Source organism: Protopterus annectens, chromosome 2.part2 (assembly GCF_019279795.1).
Source record: "Protopterus annectens isolate FY-2018-M chromosome 2.part2, PAN1.0, whole genome shotgun sequence".
In the NCBI taxonomy this organism is placed as follows: domain Eukaryota; kingdom Metazoa; phylum Chordata; order Ceratodontiformes; family Protopteridae; genus Protopterus; species Protopterus annectens.
In genome coordinates, this window is record NC_056730.1 from 1,127,052,276 (window position 1) to 1,127,078,035 (window position 25,760).

The 25,760-nt window shown below is 45.6% G+C and overlaps 1 protein-coding gene across 1 annotated transcript in view; it reads left to right on the plus strand.

Moving 5' to 3' along the window:
• Positions 1-25,760, plus strand: part of MAMDC2 (MAM domain containing 2) — a 1,373,080-nt gene that overhangs the window by 1,012,142 nt on the left and 335,178 nt on the right. The window lies entirely within an intron of this gene.

A 25,760-nucleotide genomic window follows, 5' to 3' on the forward strand; every position in this document is an offset into this window, starting at 1 on the left:
TGTGTGACTTCTAACTAAGGTTGGAAGTGGAGGAGCCAAGCTGTCAATTTCAGAGATTGAAGGGACTGATGCCAATGTCCCGACTGATGGATTAGCAAATCCGGGATCATGTCTAAGGTCCACGGATCGTCCACTGCATGCTTTTTCAGGTAAGGAAACCATATCTGACGAGGCCAGTATGGGGCAATCAGAATCATTGAAGACCCTAGCTGAGAAGCTTTTGAATAACTTTGGGAAGGAGTGGAATTGGGGAAAAGCATAAAGCAACCCTGTTGGCCAAGGTTGTGCTAGAGCATCCATGGCTGGTACTTCCTGATGTGGAATCAAGGAGAAGAACCTTTGGCACTTGGTGTTTTGTGGAGTCGCAAATAGGTCGCAGCACGGCGCCCCCCATCTCTTGAAAACCTGGGCTGCTACTGCGGTTTAGAGACCATTCGTGAGGAGAGAGAATTGTCCTGCTTAATTTGTCCGCCAATACATTTGACTTTCCCGGGATGTGGGTCGCTACCAAGAAGCGGTTGGTAGCTAAAGCCCATTCCCACACTCTCATGGCCTCTCTGCAAAGGGGATACGATCTGGTCCCTCCTTGTTTGTTCAGATACCAAACCACCGACATGTTGTCTGTGTGGATGGCGATGATGCCGTGAGGAAGGAACTTGTGTAAGGCCTGTAGGGATAGAAGTACAGCCCTCATCTCCAACACGTTGATGTGGAGAAGAGCTTCGTCCGGAAGCCAGGATCCCTGAACTAGCCTGCCCAGACAATGCCCCCCCCACCCTATCTGGGAGGCATCTGTCATCAGGGTAGCCACTGGAGGGGGGAGAACAAAGGGTTTTCCCTGATCCAAATTGGATGTCTGAAGCCACCAGCGAAGGTCCCTGTTGCATATTTCCGTAATCATGATGTGATGATTGAGGGGAAGATCTTGAAAGGACCATTGAGTTGATAAGAGCCACTGAAGAATCCTCATGTGTAACCTTGCTAGAGGAACTAACAGCACCGTGGCAGACATTGAGCCTAGAACCTGTAGGACCATCCTGGCTGGGGCTTTGGATCTTGAGATCAGAGCTAGAACTTGGCCCTGTAAAGTTCGAATCCTTTCGGCAGGAAGAAAGACACGCATCAATCTTGAGTCTATCTCTGCTCCTATAAACTTTATGCGCTGAGAGGGCAGCAAGACAGACTTTGACCAATTGAATGTAATCCCTAGGGAAACACCCAGGGAGATGGTGGCTTTGAGGTTGTCCATAAGTAGATGCCTGGTGGTGGCAGTCAGGAGCCAGTCGTCGAGATAGGGAAACACTTGGAATCCAAGACTCCTCAGGTGAGCCGTCACTACTGCCAAACACTTGGTGAACACCCTGGGGCTGTGGTGAGACCAAAGGGCAGAGCACAAAATTGGTAATGACTGGTTCCCAGGCTGAAGCGCAGGTACCTTCTGGACGCCTGATGTATCGGTATGTGATAATAGGCGTCCTTGAGGTCTATGGAGCACATCCAAACATCCTTCTCCAACAACGGGAGAATGGATTGCAACGTGACCATTCGAATTTGGATTTCGTGGACGGATAGGTTTAGTCTGCTGAGATCCAATATTGGTCTCAGGTCCCCTGTCTTTTTTGGCACTAAAAAGAACCTTGAGTAATTTCCTGATCCGATTTGGTCTGTGGGGACCGGTTGGATGACTCCTTTTTCTAGCAGCTTTGAAGCTTCTGCGGCTGCTATTTCCCTTTGACCGGGTGGTGGGTCCGGGATTCTCTTGGACGAAGGGGGTGAGGACTTGAATGGGATGGTGTAACCTCCGGCAATTATCCGAAGCACCCATCTGTCCTGAGTGATTGACTCCCAGGCTTCTAGGTGCTTGGCAAAACGACACCCGACTGGCTCCGGAGCAGCACAGCCGGGCAATACCTCATGTCGTATGGGAGGCTGAAGAGCCACGAAAGGACTCGCGGTCTCCAGAGTTGCGGGGCCCTCTGCCGCCTCTGGGACGGCGTCTCCCTGAAAAATTTCCCCGCCCTCTGCCTCTGGACGGGGAATCTTCCTGCTGTTGGGAGAAAAACTTGCGAGATTTTCGGAACCACATTTTTCCCCCTCCTTTGGCCTTGGGGTAAGGCCGAAAGGGAGTGGAATAACGGGCCCCTACGGCAGATAACGTTTTTCCCTCTTGCTCACAGCGGGTAAGGGTGTCTTTCACCTTGGGTCCAAACAATGAGGACCCATCAAAGGGAGCGTCGGCGAAGGAAGACTTGAAGGCCTCCGCAAACTGACACAAGCGGAGCCAGGCTTGTCTACGTAGAGCAACGCCTGTGCCTGCCGCTCTACCCGCCCCTTCGGCCGCATAAGAAATGAGCCTCATGGACGAGTTAGCAATTGACGTAAGGATAGCCAACTGAGAGCTAACGGACTGGGCTAGCTGCTCAGGTAGGTTACCCGAGGGAGTCTGACAATTCCTTGACCAGATCCCTCTGAAGCCTGGTAAAATGTGCCAAATAATTCAGAGACCTTAAGGTAAAGGCCGCTGAAGTCAGGGTGCGCTTCCCGTACCTATCCATACTCCTAGACTCCTTATTAGGAGGATGGATGGACGTTGAAGCCTCTGCCACGTCCTGTTGTGTAGCAGATGCCACCACCATGGCATCTACAGCCACGCCTTTAGTAAGGAACTCCTTCTCGGGGGGGGCAGATAAGAATTTGTTTGGGCGAGAAGGGACTGGTTCCACTGTATCCGGGTGTTCCCGCCGACAAACTAAATCCAGAAGCTCGTCAAGGGCGGAGACACCCAGGAGGCGGAGGGCTGAGCCCCAAAGGCCTTGAGGAGCACTGATTCGTCCGCAGAGGGGGGTTTGGACATCCAGCCGCCTCGTTGTTTGAGGATCTCTAAGATGTCTGCAAAGGAGACATCGTCCGAGGACGACTTAGGGACCCCTCCGCATCATCCATATCCGTGTCCGATGTAATAGACTCGGGAGTCCACGTGCTTCCTCTTGCACGATCTCTTCCTTGGGGTTCCTCTGGAGATGACTCCGAAGAACCCTCAGGAAGAGGGAACCCCACTGGGGGTAACCTCAGGCCTCGGGGCTCCGCTGGCTACGGACAGGGGAACTGCCCAAGACCCAGTATCCACGCCCAGGGAAGGTGCTGGTAGAACCGGAGAGATGGCCGAAGAGGATTTGGCCAAGGCACTCCTCATGGCCCTGAAAGCCGGACCCCCAGAATCCTGGGAGAATCCGGTCTCCGGGGCCATGATGGCGGACGGAAGTCCCGCAGCCGAAGCACCGAGAGGGAGACTCGGAACCGAAAGCAAAGGTCCCGAAACATCACCCTCGGGTCCAGCCGAAGAAGTCCGCGTACCAAACTCGGATCCGAGGGCCCGGGTTGGAGTAAGGGTCGGAGCCGACCCTGAGATCTCCACCGGCTCCAAGAGCACCTGCTCCGACGGAGCCGAAGCAGTCGGAGGAGGAATGGCAATGGGGTGGGTCATGGTCATCGGCTCCGAGGCCAACTGGGTCGGAACCGAAACAAATTTTTGGAAGACTGGAGACTGGAAAAGTCTTTGGAGCACCCTGTCTATATCAGAATCCGACATTCTCGAAGACCGAGAGGAAACAGAACGGGTTCGAGAAGACCTCTCCCTCGGCCCCAAGGGACTAGGGGACCGGCTCCGAGGCGACTCGATGAGAATCGGCGCCGAGGAAACACACACCAGATTCCATCGGTGCCGAGGTAGACTTCGGCGCCGAGGAGGAAGTGTCTGAGCGGGCGACCCTTGTCGGCTCCGAGAGCAGTGGAGCCGACGAAGGAGACCCGCCTCTCGATGCCCCAGCCATCGGCTCCGAAGCCCGAGGAGTCGATACTGGAGGCATCGAGGCAGACCGTTCCGACCTCGGCTCCGAAGTCTTTGGAGCCGAAGGAGAGGCCTGCCTAGGTCTCTTGGCAGTCGGGTCCGACGGACTGGTCGGAGCCGAAGCCCTTTTCTTTTTGGCAGGAGTCGGAGAGGAAGCCAAGGCTTCTTCGAAAGAGGGTTTAATCAAGCCTTTGAGAATCAATTTATTTTTCCTCTCCTGGAGGACCCTGGAGGAAAAAGCGTGACATACGCTGCATGACTCCTGCAAGTGCTTTGCCCCTAAACAATACACACACAGTAGATGGTCATCAGTAACAGACATCTTAAAAGCACATTTAGAACATTTCTTAAAGCCCGAAGGCCTATGGGGTTGAGACATGTTGATACACAAATCTAGTCACTCTGACAGGAAAGTACACTAAATTTTAACTACTGATATAAGCTTACAGTAATAAATAAATCCAACTCTTCCTGTAACAAGAACAGGTAACTCTAACCCAACTGAACAATTATTAGAGACCCTGTAATTCAAATATTAACAGTCCGGGAAGGCCCTGAATGGAGGGGGGCCGAAAACAAACTGAACTCAATCACACACAACAATTTCAAGTCCAAATCGTACACAAAGTAAGCGATAGCTGTTAAAACAGCTTTTTTGAGCAAAAACAGCAAAAAACTGACAGAAAAGTTAGTTTAATAAACTACTTAGCCCAGCCAGCTCGAGACCACGTCTTCGCAGGGAAGCGGCAAACGAGATCTGGGGGACTGGTGGTGATGCATCCTGGGATATAGTAAGCTCAGCCAATAAGAGACTTCGCTCTTTGGCATAAGCGTGCCGAGTCGGAGCCGAGGGATCGGCTCCGAACCCATCATTCAGAATGTAGGCGAGATAGGATCACATAACATCCATATTCCATCTTCTTATTCAGTTTCTATTCGTCCTGATTCATCTGAATTTCCTAAACAGAAAAAATATCAACGGAAGCAAAATGCTAAAACTGATAAATGTTTAGTCCGTATCCCAGACAGAGGCAGGTGGTGGTGGTGGTGGTGACCAAGAGGCCTAAGCCTGGTATGTTGAATGATATAGCACACACACAAATATGGTATATATACTAACTCCCACAATCAGCAAATAAGTGTCCTGTGATTGTCATCTGATCCCCATACCCACCCCACTGCTTGTATAGGGGAGTTATGGGGGGTACAGTAGCTGAGTAGCGACCTGCTGTAAGCATAACAACTATATTCATGATATCTCCAGAAAGTGAAGGATTTGTGATTTAAAAAACCTTTCTTCAACCTGGATAATAGGGTTCCAGCAATCCAGGTCAAGATAACCCCCTTCTCTACTTCTCCATAAGTCTACAGATGCTGTCTGAGGTTTTTTTCCACTCTCCCTGCTAAATTTATTGCCTTTATATGCAGGTGTCCAGAGACTGGATAGTGTGGGTGGTGCAGAGACCAGTACAGGCCCCAGCTTATTCTTGTTGGAAATGAGCATCCAGTGTCATGCCACAGGGGGTTCAGGCATCATTGGGGGTTGGATGTCACTTTCCTGGACATCAGTGCCTGCATTTGATTATACCAGGGTTTAGGAGCAATGTTTTATATTATTTCTGCTGGCTTGTTGACATCTTCAGCCCTTAATCGTTCTGCCTGTTCTGTTGCAAATGTGATGACCAAAAGGCTTCCTCCTCTTCCTATATCCATCAAAGATATAAAAAGATGATTTATTCTGATTGGCCATAATACAGACTCTAGGGATGAAGGTTCCTTCCATGATATGTTTCTTTTAGTGAGACCTAATCTTATTAAAGAACATTTTCAATGATCTACAACATTGTTATCCTCCCCATTAATCTAGTGGAGTTCAAAGTGGTAGTAATCCCTCCATCTGTTTGTATTGTCCCCATATCTCACTCAGACAGTGTAACTCCCCCTGACCCTTCTGTAGACTCATTTATTTCCCTAGGGGCAAGAGCTCTACAACTCATTTTTCCCCCCTCAAAGTGACAGGAGTGGTGCCGTTATCCATGGGGAATCTTTTTTTTTCTCTTTAACCCTATCATCCATGCCACGGCTGTGACTTTCTCTCGATTCTTACATTTGGGAATACATAGACGGTTGCACACATGCTGTGCCTGGTTTGTGGTGCTGTCTATTCTTAGTACAGGTCGTGATCCTCCCTGGTGATCAACTGTGGTATCTCCCCCATGAGATACAAAATAGGATACTAACAGATCCACTCATATGTCCACTTGGCTATTCCTCCAGCTACCAGTTACCAAGGTTCTAGTCAAACTTGGATCATCTGGGACAGAGGAAAGGCTTTACCATCTAAGCTACCGATATGGTTATAACCCCTCCTCTTATTGATTCCTCTCAGAATCCTGTTTTTTATGCCACATGCCCGAAACAAACATGATATTATTTTACAAGAATCAGGAGCAGTGTAAATTTCACTTAAAAATGTGGTTGACCATAGGTTTGTAGACCTTTTATGCTCTTAACGGGTGAAAATAAACAGCTGCTGGGATTACTCATCTTACTCTTCTGAATGATAAAAGAACTAGATCCCTGGATACATTTGGGAAAACAATTTATACTTTTACTGCTTCAGCCACCAGGGCCATTACAGTATAAGGGTGAGGTCATTAAATATACTGAGATATAGCCCAAGGTATAAATAACACTTCTCTGCAGGGCCAAAACATAATGTTGCTTTAGACCACAGCCAAAGTAAGGCTGCATGTTATCAAGTATGGGTGCAGTTATACTATTGTCAAGGAATTCAGACTTTTTTTTAAAGATTTTCAGTATCTGGCTCACATTATCAGTTTTGTCTTACCCTTTGTCTGTGTACTGCACCGAGGGTATTTACAAAATGTATGGCTCTGGTAATTGCTTACTGCAGGCTTCAAGAAATGCACACCTTTCCATATTTGGACAGTTGTCTTATATTTGCAGACTCTTTTTTCCCAATTGTTTAGACTCTTTGAAATGTGTCAAGAAACAACTTCTCGGTCTAGACTTCAACTGAATTTAAAGAGATCAATTCTCATCCATCCAAGAGGCATGAAGCAGTAGAATAGATATTCAACAGTGGAAGTCCAAAGTATTTCTGTAAATGGGAAGGAAAACATAACAGAAATATAATGGTAATTCTGGACAAATATTATGGTCATTTGCTGTTTCATTTTGGCTCCTTTCTTCCTGGTTTCTTTAGCTAATTTCATTTCATTGTGGCTTATGGTCAGCATGACTTAGAAATGCAGGGTTCTAACACTGCACTAATAATATTTTAATGTTTATTAAGTGCAGTTAAATCACTTTTGGCAACATTACTGAATATCCAGGCATGTTACTTTCTTGCTCAGGAAGAAGCTAATCTTCTTCTTTCGGCTGCTCCAATTAGGGGTCGCCACAGCGGATCATCTGTTTCCATTTCTTCCTGTCCTCTGCATCTTGCTCTGTCACTCCAACCACCTGCATGTCCTCTCTCACCACATCCATGAACCTTATCTTAGGCCTTCCTCTTTTCCTGTTACCTGGCAGCTTCATCCTTAGCATCTTTTTCCCAGTATACTCTGCATCCCCCCTCAGCACATGTCCAAACCAATGTAATCTTGCCTCTCTGGCTTGGTCTGTAAACCTTCCAACCTGGGCTGACCCTCTAATATACTTATTCCTAATCCTGTCCAGCCTCGTCACATCCAGTGCAAATCAACATGTTTAACTCTACCACGTCCAGCTCTGACTCCCGCCTTTTTCTCAATGCTACTGTCTCCAACCCATATAACATAGCTGGTCTCACTACCCTCTTGTAAACCTTCCCTTACACTCTTCTCCACCCACTCCTTCCTGCCTTTACTCTCTTCTTTGCCTCTCTTCCACACTCACCATTACTCTGAACTGTTGATCCCAAGTATTTAAACTCATCCACCTTCGCCACCTCTACTCTCTGCATCCTCACCATTCCTCTATCCTCCCTCTCATTCACACATATATATTCTGTCTTAGTCCTGCTGACCTTCATTCCTCTTCTCTCTAGAACATATCTCCACCTCTCCAAGGTCTCCTCCACCTGTTCCCTACTCTCACTACAGATCACAATGTCAACTGCAAACATCATAGTCCGTGGGGACGTCTGCCTGATCTTGTCTGTCAACCTGTCCTTAACCATTGCAAATAATAAAGGTCTCAGAGCTGATCCTTGATGTAATCCCACCTCCACCTTAAACGCATCCGTCACTCCCACTGCAGACCTCGCCGCTTTCACACTACCCTCGTACATATCCTGTACCACTCTTACATACTTTTCTGACACTCCCGACTTAATCATACAGTACCACAACTCCTCTCTAGGCACCCTGTCATATGCTTTCTCTAAGTCCACAAAGACACAATGTAACTCCTTCCTGGCATGAAACCATACTGCTGATCACTAATCTTCACCTCCTTCTTACCTAGGCTCCATTACTCTTTTCCATAACTTCATGCTGTGACTGATCAATTTAATCCCTCTGTAGTTACTACAGCTCTGCACATCACCCTTATTCTTAAAAATCGGTACCAAAACACTTTTTCTCCATTCCTCAGGCATCCTCTCACTTTCCAAGATTTCATTAAATAATCTAGTTAAAAACTCCACTGCCATTTCACCTAAACACCTCCATGCTTCCACACCTATGTCATCTGGACCAACAGCCTTTCCATTCTTCATCTTCTTCATAGCTACTATTACTTCCTCCTAGCTAATCCACTGCACTTCATGATTCACTATCCGCACATCATCCAACCTTCTCTCCCTCTCATTCTCTTCATTCATCAGCCCCTCAAAGTACTCTTTCCATCTGCTCAACGCACTCTCCTCGCTTGTGAGTACATTTCCCTCATTATCCTTTATCACCTTTACCTGCTGCACATCTTTCCTAGCTCGGTCCCTCTGTCTAGCCAATCGGTACAGGTCCTTTTCTCCCTCCTTAGTGTCCAGCCTTTCATACAACTCTTCATACACCTTATTCTTAGCCTTCGCCAACTCTCTCTTTGCCATGCACCTCATCTCCTTATACTCCTGTCTACTTTCTTCATCTCTCTGACAATCCCACTTCTTCTTCGCCAACCTCTTTCTCTGTATACTCTCCTGTACTTCCTCATTCCACCACCAGGTTTCCTTGTCCTCCTTCCTCATTCCAGATGTCACACCAAGCACCTTTCTAGCCATCTCCCTTACTAGCTCTGCTGTAGTTACCCAGCTATTCGGTTACTCTTCACTGCCACCCAGTGCCTGTCTTAACTCTTCCCTGAACTCCACCTCACAATTACCCTTTTTCAGTTTCCACCATTTGATCCTTGGTGCTGCCCTCACACTCCTCCTCCTCTTCTTGATCACCAATGTCATCCTACAAACCACCATCCTATGCTGCCTAACTACATTTTCCCCTGCCACCACTTTACAGTCTCCAATCTCCTTCAGACTGGCCCTTCTACATAAAATATAATGCAACTGTGTACATCTCCCTCCACTCTTGTATGTCACCTTATGCTCCTCCCTCTTGTTAAAATACATATTCACCACAGCCATGTCCATCCTTTTCACAAAATCCACTACAGTCTGACCTTCTGCATTCTTTTGCTTAACACCATACCAACCCATCACTTCCTCATCCCCTCTGATCCCTTCACCAACGTGCCCATTGAAATCTTCTCCAATCACCACTCTCTCACCCTTGGGTACAGTCATCACCACTTCATCCAACTCCAAAATTTTTCTTTCTCATCCATCACACACCCAACTTGTGGAGCATATGCGCTAACAACATTCATCATTACACCATCAATTTCCAGCTTCATAAACATCAGTCTATCCAAAACTCTTTTCACCTCCAAAACACTCTTAGCATACTGTTCCTTCAGGATAACCCCTACGCCATTTCTCTTCTGCCTCCGATACACCTAGCCTTGCTCCCCTTCCATCTGGTCTCTTGTACACACAATATACCAACCTTCCTTCTGTCCATCATATCAGCTATCTCTCTCCCTATACCAGTCATATTGCCAACATTCAAAGTTCTGAACCTCACTACTACAGTCCTAGCCTTTACCTGCCTCCGGGCAGGCCTTCCCCCTCTTCTTCTCCTTCGGCCAACTGTAGCTCAATTTCCACCAGCACCCTGTTGGCCAACAGTACTGGTGGCGGTCATTGTTAACCCGGGCCTTGATCGATCCAGTATGTATATCTGTACTGTTGTCTGCATGTATGATTTGACAAAATTTTATGCCGGATGCCCTTCCTGACGCAACCCTCCCCATTTATCCGGGCTTGGGACTGGCACAAAGAAACGCACTGGCTTGTGCATCTCCAGTGGCTGGGTTTCAAGAAGAAGCTAATAATAATTAAAAAAAAAAAAAAAAAATCAGCATACAAGAAAAAAGTACATCTTTTTCTCCAAGTAATTAGAGTTGTTTTTGCTGCTACAATACAAAAAATGTTTACATGTGGTAATTATTTAAGAAACTAAGATACAGACAGTAGCGGATCTAGGAATCTGCAAAAGGGGGTGCAGTCTGGTTAGTTGACTACCAGGGTGAGTGAGAAAGCGGGAGAATGGTTTTGGAAAGACCACCTTAAGAATCTCTGACGTGTAAAAAGACAGCAGTATACATCCAGTTGTACATGATTTTGCTGTGGATGTGGTAGTAGGAACAGGTGATGTTATGTAGTCCAATCTCACCTACATTCTTACCCATGGGTTCGGAGCCAAACCTCGGCTCCGACTCGGCCATACTCTAGCTCGAAGTCTTTCAATTGGCTGGGCTAAGAGGTATCCCATGCTGCACTGCTCCCTTTCCCCAGATCTCGTTTGCCACTTGTAAAGCTCAGACATGGTCTCGCTCTTGGCTGTGGCTAAGTATAACTTTTCTTCTTCTTTAACTAAATTGTTGCTCCAAAAGCTATTTTCATAGCTAGGTGTGTGTGTTTTTGGTTTGTGGAAGTTGTTTTTGTATGGTCTTTCGTGGCCTTTGTCTTGGTATCCCGTTAGCTATCTCCCAACGGGCTAGGCCCATTTCAGTTAGAGGACATAGTCCTCCCTCCTTTTATTATCTGTTACCCTTCTGTGTCCGTTTGTTTCGGTACACTATCCCTCTGGGCTAGGGCCGTTTAAGTTAGAGGACCTAGTCCTCCCCTTGTTTCCTGTCTGGGCCGTTTAAGTTAGAAGTCCTTGTGTGGTGTCTGCAGTTTATTTAGTGTCTAGTTCCCGTGCTTTGTTGCTGGTGTCGGGTTTGTCAGTTGAGTTGTGTGTAGTGTCCTACCGATCATGTCCAAGGATACAAAAGAACACAAGCCTTCGGTCTTCAAAAATTGTAGTAAATGTAGATATAAGATATCGATTACTGATGGGCACTCTGTGTGAGTTTATTGTTTGGGGGCTATCCACCTTCAGGAATCTTGTGCGTTCTGTCATGCATTCAGCCCTCGTGTTCTTCAAGAAAGGAAGAACAAACTGATTCTGAAAGGATTACTGAAACCCTCCTTTGAGGAAGATCTGGAGAGGTCTTCTAGTGCTAAGTCCTCTCCCTCTAAAAGAGAGAAAACCTCCAAAGCAAAAAAACGCTCTCCGGCTTCATCAGTCTTTTCGGAGCCTCCGGAGAAAGTTACTAAGTCTACTGTGGCATCCTCGGCTCCACTGGCTTCGGTGCCGAAGGAAGTTGGTGAATCGACAGAACCTACATCGGCTCCCAGCCTCTCGGATCCAGTGACTGAGATACGAGTTCGGAGCCGGTCTCCAGTTTTTAGACCGGTTTCTCCTCCACACAGGTCTCCTTCTGAGAGGAGGTCTAAATCCTCCTACCTTATCCTCTAGGTCCTCCAGGACGCTCTCTGATGTGGATGTGGATAGAGTGGTGCAGAGAATGCTCCAGTCACCGGTGCTGGCAAAATTGTTTTCGGCTCCAGCCCAGTCGGCTCTGGAGCCCGTCACCCATCCATCGTCGATAGATCCTCCTCCGAGCTTCTCTCAGCCTTTGGAGCCAGAGTTGTCGATGCCATCTGATTCTTCTAGGTCGGCTCCGGTAGCCCATCCTGGCTTCTCGGCTCCGATCTCTGCTCCAATCCCGTTGGCTCTGTCTACGGGGTCCAGGACTCATGGTTCCTCGGTCGGACCCGAGGTGAGAGTCTCGGGATGCTCTTCGGCTCCTAGCCTCCCTCTCGGTGCTTCGGCTCTGGTGAACCTGACCCTTGCTTCGGCTTTGGACCTTGTCCCTTCTGCTCCGAGGGCTTCCACGATTGGTTGATCTTCTGAGGCGGGGGGACCAGCTTTCGAGGTCATGCGGAGCGTGCTGGCCAGGTCCTCAGCTGCATCATACAGCACCGACACTCTACCCCCTCCAGCTACGGTATCAGTCTCTGATTGCCCCCTATCCTTGGACAGTGGAGACCGAAGGCCTCAGGATACCTCCATGAGTGGTCCCCAACTTTCTGAGGGCCCCCCAGAGTTTTTGCCTGAGGAGCCACCCAGAAAAAGAACATGCAAGAGGAAGCACATCGACTCCCATGAAGAGTCTCTCATGTCGGACACCGACCTCGCGGAATCAGAGGGGTCCCCCAAGTTGTCCTCTGAGGATATCTCTTTTGCTGATATCCTAGAGATCTTGAAGCAGAGAAGCGACTGGCCCTCTAAATCCCCCTCTGAGGAGGGGTCAGTGTTCCTGAAGGCCTTTGGGTCTCAACCCTCTGCCTCCTGGGTCTCTCCCTCCTTTGACGAACTCCTGGATCTGGTTTGTCGAAGGGTGTGGGAAACCCCTAACACTGTGGAACCAGTCCCCAGGAGACCCAACAAATTTCTGTCTGCCCCCGCTGATAGAGTTTCTCACGAAGTGCATTCCAGTAGATGCCATGGTGGTGGCAGCGGCCACCAAGAAGGAACTGGCTGAGACTTCGTCTACCGTCCATCCCCCTAACAAGGAGTCTAGGACCATGGACGGGTATGGGAAGCGTATGTTTTCTTCAGTGGCCTTTACTCTGTGGTCACTGAATTATTTTTCACATTTTACACTGCTCCGACAAAGAGCTTGGAGATTCCCTGTAGGGTAACGTTTCTGACGCAGTGGCTCAGAAAGTCAATGCTCAGATGTCTACCCTAAATTCTATTGCTAACTCCTCGATGAGGCTGATCTCTTACACAGCTGAAGGAGCAAATAGGGCAGCGAGTTCCGGAGTTTCTCTCAAGAGGTACTCCTGGATGCACCTCTGTAATTTCGCGGAGGCCATCAAGTCTACATTCACCAACGCCCCGTTTGATGGTTCATCGTTGTTCGGAACCAAGGTGAAAGACACTATCACTAGGTGTGAGCAAGAGGGAAAAACTCTGTCTGCCGTGGGATTCCATTTTTCCATGCCTTCTAGATCTTATCCCAAGGGCCAGAAGAGTGGGAAAATGTGGTTCAAGAAATCTCAGAGGTTTTTTCATGACGCACAAAGTGATTCCCCCTCCAGAGGCAGAGGAGAGGGTGGTAACTCAGGTAGATGCCACCCTAGAGGCAGAGGAGGCCCGTGTAACCAGGGAGACTGCGACTCCTTTCGTGGTTCTCCCTACCGGCGCTCCTGATGGGAGGCCTGACTGTGCGTCTCTGGAGCCAGTTGGGGGTCGCATTTCACTATACCCAGAACCCTGGCAACGCATCACCCAGGACCAGTGGGTATTAAAAATAGTTTCCGGAAGATATCACATTCCCTTCTCTTCTCCTCCCCCGCCGATCAAAAGAATCCCAGCTGTTCCACACAATCAAAGGGATTCCACAGCTTTAGAAGTTCTAAAGCTGCTAGAAAAAGGAGCCATCCAGCATGTCCCCTCAGACCAGATCAGATTAGGGACTTACTCCAGATTCTTTCTGGTGCCGAAAAGAACAGGGGATCTGAGACCCATCTTGGATCTCAGCTGCTTGAACCTCCATGTGAAGAAGTCCAAGTTCCGAATGGTCACATTGCAATCTATTCTCCCATTGTTGAGAAAAGAAGTGTGGATGTGCTCCATCGACCTCAAAGATGCTTACTACCATATAAAGATGGATAGGGCATCCAGAAGTCATCTACGCTTCTGGCTAGGAGTCAGTCATTTTCAATTTTGTGCCATGCTCTTTGGTCTCACCACAGCCCCCAGGGTGTTCACCAAATGTATGGCAGTGGTAACGGCTCACTTGAGACTTCAAGGATTCCAAGTGTTTCCATACCTGGACGACTGGCTCCTTTCTGCCACCACCAAGCATCTGCTACTACAGACCAGGGACGCCACTATCAAGCTGTGTTAACAATTGGGTATCACTCTAAACTGGGAAAAGTCTGCCTTGTTGCCCTCGCAGCGTGTCACCTTTATAGGCACTGCGTTAGACACTGTGCTCATGAGGGCGTTTTTACCACAAGAAAGGATTCAGGGTTTGCAGTAACAGGTATACGCATTGCTCTCTCTGAAAAAGGTAAAGGCAAAAACGGTTCTCAAATTGTTAGGAACGATGGCTGCAACAATTATGCTGGTTCCTCTTGCGAGGCTACACATGAGGCTCCTTCAGTAGCTGCTCTTCGCCCAGTGATCTCTACAACACCTTCCGCTTTCTCATCTTATAATGATCACAGACAAGTGCAAGCAAGATCTATGCTGGTGGCTTCACACCAGCAACCTCAATGCGGGAAAGCCCTTCGTCCCACCCCCTCCTGTTGCCACATTGACCACGGATGCCTCCCAGATTTGGGTGGGGGGGCATTATCTTGGCAAAACAGACCAAGGCACGTGGCAGGAACACGAGATACATTTGCATATCAATATCTTGGAGATGAGATCAGTGCCACTAGTGTTGCAAGCACTTCAGAGCTTTCTTCCTCTCGGGACAATTGCGATCCACTCAGACAATATGTCGGTGGTATGGTATCTGAACAAACAGGGAGGAACCAAGTCATACCCCCTTTGCAGAGAGGCCATTCGAGTGTGGCAGTGGGCAGTGTCTTCCCAACGTTTTCTTGTAGCAACACACATTCCTTCCCAACGTTTTCTTGTAGCAACACACATTCTGGGGGAAGTCCAACGTGATTGCCAACAGGTTGAGAAGAGCTATTCTGTGCCTCACGAGTGGTCCCTGAATAGTCAGGTTGCGGAGCAGATTTTCTGCAGATGGGGTCAGCCTTGCTGCAACCAATTTGCCAGTCCCCTCAGTACCAAGTGCAGCAGCTACTTCCCCCTTATCCCCCCTCAGGGAGTGTCACCCAGGGATGCTCTAGTTCACGATACTTTATGCCTTCCCACCTGTTCCTCTGCTGACAAAGGTTATTCAGAAAGCGCAATCCTTGGGAAGCAGAATGATTCTGATTGCTCCACACTGGCCTCATCAAATTTGGTTCCCCTTTCTCCATCCCTATCTCATGGACGACCCCTGGATTCTGGATTCTGGATCCACAGCCAGATCTACTGACCCATATGTCAGGGCAGTTCCATCCCTCTCTTCAGACCCTCTGGTTGACAGCTTGGCTACTCCAGTCACTAGTCAGGCTTCATAATTTTTTTCCGGAAGTGGTTCATATTCTGTCTTCTTCCCATAAGCCTTCGACCAGAAAGATCTATTCCAGTAAATGGAAAAGATTCTCCAACTGGGCTCATGCAAAACAAATTGATCCTTATACAGCTCCAATTTCTTTAGTTCTGAAATTTCTTTCCATGCTTTTCAATCCGGGATCAGCAGCCACAACCATTAAAGTCCAGTTGGCGGCTATTTCCACTTTTCACGTTGCTAATGAACCCAGTCTAATGGTGCATAGACTTTGTAAAGCATTCTTGAAGGGCACTATGCTGCTTCGCCCTCCAGTCTTTGACCCGGTCATGCCTTTGGACCTAAATTTTGTGCTACAATGTCTCACGTCGTTCCCCTTCGAGCCTGCAGCTTCTTGTGAATTTAAATATTTGACTTGGAAGACAATCTTTGTGGTAGCCATCATTTCAGCTAGACGTGTCTCTGAGCTCCAAGCCTTGTCAATCATACCACCTTACTTGATATTTCATAAGGACAGGGTTTCCCTCAGACCAAACCCTTCTTTTATGCCGAAGGTGGCTTCGGTTATTAATCTCAACCAAACCATTGAACTGCCCGTATTTTTTCCAGAGTTTTCTAATAAGGCAGAATTTAAATTTCACCAGCTGGATGTTCATAGACAGTTGTGTTTTTATTTGCATAGAACGAAGGATCTTAGAAAATCTGATCAGCTTTTTGTCTCATTTTCAGACAGTAGGGTTGGGTCTCCTGTTTCCAAAGTGACCTTGACTAGATGGATCTCTAGTTGTATTTCCTTCATTTATGCCTCAGGTGGTAAGGAGTTACCATTTAGAGTGAAGGCTCATTCTACATGATCGATGTCTCCCTCTACAGCATTTCAGGCCAGGATGTCTATGGATGATATTTGTGCAGCGGCTACATGGGCATCTCCTCACACCTTTATTACTCACTACAAATTGGATTTGATATCCAGAGGCAGATCTTCCTTTGGTTCCACAGTGCCCAGGAGTATTTTCTACTGAGCCTCTCAGGGTTCAGGTGCTGGGGACGCTGTCCCATGGGTAAGAATGTAGGCGGGATTGGACTACATAACATCAAGAAGTTGTGTACTCACCATAACGTTCGATGTATGTAGTCCATCTCGCCTCACATTCTTACTTACCCCCCCACCTTCCCCCTCCTGGAGGGCCTAGAGGTTAGTTCTGGGTTCATTACTCCTTTTATTATTGGGCTGCTTTTCCTTCTCTATGTGTTATGTGTATGGGAGGTGAGTGATTGAGCTTGCAGCAAACAAGATCTGGGGAAAGGGAGCAGTGCAGCATGGGATACCTCTTAGCCCAGCCAATTGAAAGACTTTGAGCTAGAGTATGGCCAAGTCGGAGCTGAGGATCGACTCCGAACCCACGGGTAAGAATGTGAGGTGAGATGGACTACATACATCGAACGTTATGGTGAGTACATAACTTCTTGATATGAAGTAGTTGACTTCATTCATTCTGCACATATGGGTATACGGCTCTGATTCAGATCCGAGCCGGCAAAACTTTTCAAGCATCAGCTCCTAGCTGCAAGCTCCACCCTTACCTATATTACATCACTTCCTCCTATCTATCCCCAGATCTCGTTTGCCGCTCTAAGAGTCAGCATCATGGTCTCTAAGCTCTAAGCAAGGTGGTAAGGTTTTTTGGTCTTTTTGTGATAGTTGAGTGTGAATACCTTTCCATTTTTCCTCCCTTCACGTTCAATCATCGTGTTAGTTGTAAGAAAAAAAAAAGTTATAAGTGTTTTTTTTTTCCCGCCTAGGCCCAATCACTGTTAGAGTGTGTGCATGAGTGGGCCGTTAGGGCTTTTACTGTTTCTACTATGGCTGAACAGCCTAAGGTTCTTTTTAAGAAGTGCACAGAGTGTGGTCACAAGCTCTCACCAACCGATGGCCACACTCTGTGTGTTCTATGTTTAGGGGTCGCCCATCTGTCCACATCTTGCAACATTTGTTCAGGCTTTAACCCTAGGGCTTTGAAGGATCGCCGGGCTAAGCTTGTGGCTAAGGGTCTGCTACCTGCTTCTGCCCTAGTGTCTGCCTCAGTTTCCTCCCCAGCCAGTGACACTGTGCAGGCAGGGACTCAACCTCCCGCCAGGCCTGCTTCATCTGAGTCGTCCCAGAGAGGTAGGGACAGAAGGGATAAGGAGAGGCGCCACAAGGAGAGGGACAGGCCCAGAAAAAGATCACCGGACAGGGAGTCTTTCTCCAGTTCCTCTTCAAAGGCACCCAGGTCTCATTCTCCTCGACTCCACTCTCCATGTTTCTCACCGGAGCCGACGGAGCTATTGGAGCTGAGGCACTCCCCTCAGATCCGGCCCAGACCCGAATCAGACGCTTCCTCCAGGTCGACTCGGAGTGTCTCTGACCTGGATATGGACAGGCTGATGAGGAGGTTCATCCAGAAACAGATTCAGATGGGGGTCTTGCCAGGGCCCTCTCCCATTGGAGAGGGTCCTCCTTCTTCAACTATGTAACACCCTATTGCTCCTTCCCTGATCCGACCCGTCACTGCGGGGTTCTCGGGTCAGAGACCTTTCGGAGCTGTTGGGTCGGCGCCGATGGTTCTCATTTCCTCGACGCCGGCCGTCACCTTGAGTTCTTCGGATCCGATCTCTGATCCAGGAGAGACTCAGAGCCGTGGTCCGGGAGTTGGACCCGAGGGTCCAGATCTCACTCTTTCGGATCCCATCCTCGGTGCCCAGACTACTCCTCCGTCGGCTCTGATCCCTGCTTCGGTACCGGGGAGAGCCTCTTCCTTACGTTCTATGGAGGTGTGCTCTCCATTGGCGTTCGGGGCAGTGGAAAGGGTTCTCTCCCAGGGCTTGAGACCGCATCTCACCTACTCGGATCCTACCCAGACCCCTCTGATCTTGGATTCTGTTCCCATTACCCTGTCTCAGGGACAGCCCGTGCCAAAGCAACGCCAGGTTGTTCCCCCAGGGAACCCCCAGAGGCTTACGAATCCTCTCCAGAGAGTCCCGTTGGAGAGGAACCTCGTAAGCACAAGTGTAAGAGGAGGCACTTGGACTCCCCTGAGTCCATATGGACTTGGAGGAAGGAGAGGGTTCCCCCAGATCACTTTCCGAGGACGTCTCATTCGGAGACATTAGGGAGATCCTCCGCCAAAGAGGAGGTTGGTCAGCCCCCAAACCCTCTGCGGATGAGTCCGTATTCCTGGAGGCCTTTGGCGTGGGCCCATCTACTTCCTGGGTCTCCCCTCCAGCGGACCCTTTGGTGGACCTCATCACCACTAGGGCATGGAAGGATCCTGACACCCTAGAGCCTATACCCAAAAGGCCAGACAAAATTCTTTCCCCACCATCAGACAGGCAGGCATGGTCCAAAGGAGCCCCGGTAGATGCTTTGGTGGTTGCAGCTGCCACAAAGAAGGAACTGGCACAGGAGAGTTCCTCGGTTCATCCACCAGACAGAGTCCAGGTCGATGGATCGTTTCGGGAAGCGCATGTGCTCGTCAGCGACATTTTCTATTCATGCGCTGAATTACTTACCACATGTTATCCAACTGCAGCGAGACCTTATATCGGAACTAACTGAGTCGCCCCTGGAGTCTCTGTCGCAACAGGACAAGCAATCTTTCACTGCGAAGATGACTACACTGAAATCAGTGACAAATACCTCTATGCGTCTCCTCTCTCATGCTACGGAGGGAGCCGTTAGAGCTGCTGGTACAGGCGTTGCCTTGAGGCATCATGCCTGGATCATCCTGTGTCAATTTGCGGACCCCTTTAAGGCGACTTTCATCAACGCCCCTTTTGATGGATCATCCCTCTTTGGGGAAGACTGTATGCAGCACACTAACCCAGAGTGAGAAGGACGGAAAGACTTTGTCAGCCGTCGGAATCCGCTTCTGTAACCCCCAGAGGTCCTATTCCAGGAACCAAAAGGGGCAAAAGAATATGTGGTTCCGGAAATCACAGTCCTTTCGTGACACTCAGGAATATTCGTCCCCCAGAGGCAGAGGGGGACAAGACCAACACCGTCCCAGAGGCAGAGTCCATTACTGCAGACCGCTGGGTGTTAAGCATCATATCCAGAGGATATTCTATCCATCCCCATCATTTCGTGTCCCATAACTCCAGCATGCCTTCCAGATGTTCAACCCGCTCACAGGGAAACTGCAGCCTTAGAGGTTTCGAAACTGCTGCAAAAATGAGCCATCGAGCCGGTCCCCCCAGATCAATCCGAATCAGGCATCTACTCCAGGTTCTTTTTAGTGCCAAAGATGACGGGGGACCTCAGGCCCATTCTGGACCTGTCTATCCTCAACCTGTCGGTAGAGAAACAAAAACTCTGGATGGTCACTCTACAGTCCATTCTACTGTTTTTGAGGGAGTGCGACTGGATGTGCTCGTTAGACCTCCAGGATGCTTACTATCACATCAAGGTCCACAGGAGCTCCAGGAGGTTTCTACGCTTCCGGCTAGGGGCCAGTCACTTTCAATTCAGAGCCCTACCCTTTGGTCTCACCACAGCCCCCAGGGTGTTCACCAAGGTTATGGCGGTCGTAGTGGCTCACCTGAGACTTCAGGGCATTCAGGTATTCCCCTACCTAGACGACTGGCTCTTCGCTGCATCCACCAAACGTCTCTTGTGTCAGGCCCTACACTACTTCCTCGGTCTGGCTCACAAGTTAGGCATCATGATCAATATCAACAAGTCCCACCTGGATCCGGTACAGATCATAGACTTCATCGGGGCACGGTTGGATTCGGTTCAGTCAAAGATTTTTCTCACACCGGAAAGGATAGAAAATCTCAGACTCCATGTATCGGCTATCTTGGATCACTCGGTAGTCACAGCAGCCGATGTTCTCATGGCCCTGGGTTCGATGGCAGCCGCAATCTCTATCCTCCCTCTTGCACTTCTTCACATGAGAGTACTTCAGTGGAATCTAGCAGTTCAATGGTCCTGGCTAGAACTTCCAGTGAATTTCCACATCCGAATCAATCGGACATGCAGAACATCACTCCAGTGGTGGCTTCAATCAGCGGACATTTTCGCGGGGTGCAGCTTTCTAGCCCCTCCGGCTCAAGCCACAGTGACCACGGATGCTTCCCAGCTCGGGTGGAGGGGGACTTCCTGGGAAGGATGGTCCAAGGCACGTGGTCCCCTCCAGTGAACAAGCTACACATCAATGTCCTGGAGATGAGGGCAGTGCTTTTAGCGTTGAGAGCCTTTCACCCTGTCCTACCTCTAGGGACAGTAGCCATTCAGTCAGACAACATGTCTGTGAACAATTATACGGAGCTTCTTACTGCTGCTTGCTGTGGGATTTTGAAGTCTTCTTAAGGCACTCAGTCTTGCTGGCTGGAATCAAATTCTGGTTATAGTTGCATTCACAGTCTGTTGCATACAGAAACTTGCAGAATATATACTGATGAGAGAATATACTTTGCAGCATTAACTTTAGAGCAATAACAAATAAATTTTTATAATAAACCAAACGGACTAATGTTGCAGCTTAAAGTATTGTTCCACTTTACTTCTCATATAGTACAGATGATGTGAGAGATATAACATTTACCTCAGGACAACAAATGTGTCCCCACCATACCCCTAACATAACTGGATTTAATACAGACTTTATATATATTTTAGTTAAACACACACCTTCTTGGTTTTGGAAAGATACTGCCTTGATGACGCAAATGCTGACACATCTGTTCTTGTGCAAATGCTGATAAGTAAACTGTCTTCAAGGAAACGCCTTGTGGATTAACTTTCTTAGAAAAGCATATTTTTAAACTTTCTTAGAAAAACATGTCCTGTTGTCCATTGAAAGCAGATTACATTCTTGTCATGTCTGTAAGAAGTCAGCTTTCTTGATGTGTGTGTAATACACTCATAAGCAAGTTCCTTATTTTTTTTTTAAGCCACAGTCATTTAGTATGGTTGCTGATCACATATTACTAAACTCTGTTTCTGCATTTAAGCAAGCTTTTTCTTTCAGCATATTTACAACAGAATTAATTTCAGCCTTATATTCATAATATCTAACAATTCCCTTTGTTTTTAAACATACTCAAAACATTTTATACTGATGTGTATTTTTTGATCACATTATATAGAAAACACAAGAAACAAACCTTTAGTCTTTTGATACAACAAATCAAAATGCAATTTTACATAGTTAATACAATTATATTAAAGTATTACTACCAAACTGTGAATGTATTTAACAACTTTTTCTTTTGCAGACCATTCTGTGAAATTGTTTTATTAGTTATGAGCTGTGTCTGCTTTAGTTTAACTTGATTAATTTATTCCTTTGCAATTACAGAATTTAATTTATGACTTGGAACTGTTTCATTAACTCTTTGCAACTGTTGAATTAACTATAAGAGACAAGAACCATGTGCTGCTGCAAGCATTTATACACTACTGAAAATATACAGTTTCAATGTCATTTTAACCATAACATTGTGATCATGTTTTTGAACTGCTCATTAACATCTTGGTAAAATACTGAACTGGGCTTAAATAAAAAAATATTTGAAAGCAATTATTTTACTGTGGTAAAACCAGTGATATTACAACTTGACAAATTATTTTTAAACTTATTACAATGTATTCTGTACAGTATGTATTTACACAGACTGTTTGCTATTCATGCATTTTACTGAATTCTTCTGCATTTGTATATACAAAGACTATCATTTGTACTGAATTTTTCTGCATTTGTAGATACAAAGACTATAAAGTACATTTGGAAAACTTTTATGTCTCTTTAGAAGTATCTAGTGGAATTGACACCAGAAGCAACTTATGCTTTTTGCATACCAACATTGTCTTGCCAAAAACATATTAAAAATAGTAACCATTCTTGTTCAATTTTTACATATCTTTACTTTCTCTTGTATAGCTTTAATAAAGCAATTTTAAGTAATCTCTTGTATAGCTTTACAGTTTAACAGGTTGTAAATACAATTTAATACTAAACAATACAATGATAACTAGAATGATAGCTATTAGCAACTTGTAAAATATCTTATTCTGTCAGGTTCAATCTGTTTACCAATATTTCTAATGCACTAATACCTGTTTTTTCCTCCCCCTAAAAGAGTATTGTCAAGAAGGAATGAGATATTATTTTTCTTGTAGCTTTATTTCTGACTCTTGTGCAATACTGCTTATACAGTCAGTGTAAAACTGAGAAAATACCCCTCCCCCTGTAGTACTGCAGCACTGTTTATCTGCCTTACACTGTGAGAATAGAATGCACGTCAGCCAAATACTTTGGTTATACATTTATTTTATTAGGTTACCAAACTATAGACCCCTGTCTGATTTGATAATTTTTTATAAAGCGTTCGCTGTTTACTACCACTAGTAGGCATTTACCCCCTGCTGCACAATTGATTTGAACTGTATGTATACTATAGCCCATTTATTGGCTGTACTTGATGCAACTGAGTTTTTTTTCTTTTAACATTTACTTGCAGATTATCAGTGACATTTTATTACAATTACCAAATAGTGTTTCCTGTAAACATTTTAACAAGTATGTTTTAATAACAATGATGCTTTAGAAAAACTCAAGCTACTTGTCTGGCAATCAGTCTTGTTGTTTATCTTATCTTTCCAACATTTCCTGTAACTATTCATTCAGTCTAGGAAGGTCTGAGCTCACATTTCATACTATGTAATCTATAGTTAATTCTTTTGGCATTTTTCCTTTAAAGTGATTGTAATTTGCATAACTATCTACATAAACAGACATTATTTTACAATTTGCTTAAATGGATTTCAGTATTTTATTTATTTAACTATTTAACTGTCCTGCCATTAATTTTACAAAAACTGTTTAACTAATACCATCTGTGATTTTATTTCTTTTTAAAATTCAGAACTTTATAATTATAAAAAAATTGTAAAAAACAAAATAGATATTAGCTTAATTAACATATGTTTATACTTACATTATTTATATTTGCTGTTGTCTGCCTTTTGCTTTTGTGCATTGTAAACAAATGTACTCTAGATGAAAATAACATACATGCATGTCTGTCTTGTATCTGTATATCTTTATACAATCATGTCAGTCTTGTGACTTTAACTTTTTACTCTTATTATCTATTTTCATTTAATTGTATACACTAGAACAGTTTTGTTTACCTTTTGACTATGCTAAGAATGGCAGTCATATGCTCTACTTTACTGTAGTACTGATAAATGTCTTGCTTTAATTGAATGGAAGTTTTAAACATTTGAAAATGATTTGTATTTTACCATCCCACCATGTATGCTTAACCATTTTCAAAACACAAACATATTATAAAATATATCTATTTTGTACAGATCAGCTGTAGTTTCCTACTCTTTCCCAATGTATGTAGGAAGTCAGTCTCTGTCAGTTCAGCTAATCTATTTTCTTCATCTTGTAACTGTTTAAGTCTCCAGTAATACTGCATGGTCTTTCTGACATTTTTTAGTAAGCTGTTCTGCTAAATTTGAAACTCCTATGCACTTTTGAAAAGATGTATGTATAACTTGTCTAAACTTCCTGAACTCATTGTGTCTGTCTTTTAGAAGTTTACTACATTCCTTTGTAACAAAATGTGCTAGGGGTTCTATCAGTAACTGATTTGACTCGCATGTGGTGACAGGAAATAACTGTTCAACATCTGAATATAATAGAAACACTTTATCCTTAGTTAATTCTTTATCATGAACAGATCTGTCTTTACAGTCTATTTTTTAGCAATATGATGCAATACTTTTTTATGGCATAATACAGAGAATGCAGTTTTTGTTGAAGCACACAATAAACATTTGTCATATTTCACATGGTTTTCTTTGAGATACCAGTTAAATATTGTAATACATTTGCATAATGCCTTACTATCAACCTGCCCTAATAAGGTTTTACATTTACTAATGTGCTGTGTATACCAACATTGCAATTTTTTTACATTTGCTTGAATTATGTATGAAAATATCCATACTGTCTAATAACATCCAAATTGTGTAATATCCAAACTGTCTAATATCCAAACTGTCGAATAGCATCCATACTAAAAAATGTGACGTAAAAAAAAGTCTTACCAGTTAGCAAGGAAACAGGTGATCAGGCTGTTATTGCAGATGGCTGGAAATTTTTCAAAGTCACTCGAGAAGCTGGGAAAGCACAACAGGCAGCGGACTGCTGTGCTAGTGGATATCCAACTTTTCTTAGCGAAGTTATGCGACTGGAACTTCAGTCTCACTCCGGATGTAGACGTCTAAAAAAACTTTACTACTGCAAGCTGCATAAACTGGAATACTTCTGTTTAGGATTCACACATACGTACAAATGTTAGTTACTGCAATTTAACTGAAGTAACCCTCCACAGGGCTTACCATCACTCCCCCTGTGTTTGAATGCAGATTATAGGTTCAAATGCAGGCTAGCTTGCCATTAAAAAATGATATGGTGCTTCTTACTGCTGCTTGCTGTGGGATTTGAAGTCTTCTTAAGACACTCAGTCTTGCTGGCTGGAATCAAAGTCTGGTTATAGTTGCATTCACAGTCTGTTGCATACAGAAACTTGCAGAATATATACTGATGAGAGAATATACTTTGCAGCATCAACTTTAGAGCAATAACAAATAACTTTTTATAATAAACCAAACGGACTAATGTTGCAGCTTAAAGTATTGTTCCACTTTACTTCTCATATAGTACAGATGATGTGAGAGATATAACATTTACCTCAGGACAACAAATGTGTCCCTACCATACCCCTAACATAACTGGATTTAATACAGACTTTATATATATTTTAGTTAAACACACACCTTCTTGGTTTTGGAAAGATACTGCCTTGATGACGCAAATGCTGACACATCTGTTCTTGTGCAAATGCTGATAAGTAAACTGTCTTCAAGGAAACGCCTTGTGGATTAACTTTCTTAGAAAAGCATATTTTTAAACTTTCTTAGAAAAACATGTCCTGTTGTCCATTGAAAGCAGATTACATTCTTGTCATGTCTGTAAGAAGTCAGCTTTCTTGATGTGTGTGTAATACACTCATAAGCAAGTTCCTTATTTTTTTAAGCCACAGTCATTTAGTATGGTTGCTGATCACATATTACTAAACTCTGTTTCTGCATTTAAGCAAGCTTTTTCTTTCAGCATATTTACAACAGAATTAATTTCAGCCTTATATTCATAATATCTAACAGTCTGTAGTCTGGTATATAAATAAATAGGGAGGGACCCGATCCTACCCCCTTTGTCACGAGGCCATGAGGGCTTGGGAGTGGGCCATATCCTCCAGCCAGTTTCTCATAGCAACGCACATCCCGGGACGCTCCAACATTCTAGCGGAC